At 42.1% G+C, this 749-nt stretch overlaps 1 non-coding gene across 1 annotated transcript; it reads right to left on the reverse strand.

The window, feature by feature from the left end:
* Window positions 1-328: 328 nt before the first annotated feature.
* LOC127099531 (small nucleolar RNA R71) lies at window positions 329-435 on the reverse strand. Its single transcript, XR_007794023.1, has one exon. It is a non-coding gene; the product is annotated as a small nucleolar RNA R71 (small nucleolar RNA).
* Between the last annotated feature and the right edge of the window lie 314 nt (window positions 436-749).

A 749-nucleotide genomic window follows, 5' to 3' on the forward strand; every position in this document is an offset into this window, starting at 1 on the left:
AGAACCTAGTTCTAGTATAGTAAACCCAACTATCCCAGCCAATAATTTTGAACCTAAACCATCCCTGTTGCAACTAGTGCAACAGAGACAATTCGCGGGTCTCGCTACCGAGAATCCTAACCAACATTTAAAAATATTTCTTCAATTAGCATATACTTTTAAAACCAATGGAGCTTCTCCTGAGGCAATACGTTTAAGATTATTTCCTTTTTCCGTCAGAGATAAAGCCCTATCATGGTTAGATTCCCTTCCACCCAATTCCATTACGACTTGGGATAACCTTAGAAGAGTTTTTCTTGCTAGATATTTTCCCCCGAGTAAGACCGCCGTTCTTCGAAACCATATAACTAGATTTACCCAAAACCAAGGAGAATCGTTGTTCGAAGCTTGGGAGAGATATAAAGAGTTGTTACGAGCATGCCCACATCATGGATTAGAAAATTGGTTAATCATTCAAACCTTCTATAATGGACTTCATTACAACACAAAGATGACCATCGACGCTGCCGCAGGCGGTGCTCTGATGAACAAACCTTATCCTGAAGCTAGTTCCCTCATCGAAGATATGGCTCAAAACCATCAATCATGGGGAGTCGAACGAGCGACAGTTGAGAAGAAGGAAGCCCAAGGAGGAGTGCATGAACTAAGCTCTATAGACATGATGCAAGCTAAAATGGATGCATTAGCCCTCAAGGTCGAGCATATGTACACGAACCCGAATACTGTAGCCGCAGTTTCGTCGGATTATG

This window comes from Lathyrus oleraceus, chromosome 6 (assembly GCF_024323335.1).
Source record: "Lathyrus oleraceus cultivar Zhongwan6 chromosome 6, CAAS_Psat_ZW6_1.0, whole genome shotgun sequence".
Taxonomy (NCBI): Eukaryota; Viridiplantae; Streptophyta; class Magnoliopsida; order Fabales; family Fabaceae; genus Lathyrus; species Lathyrus oleraceus.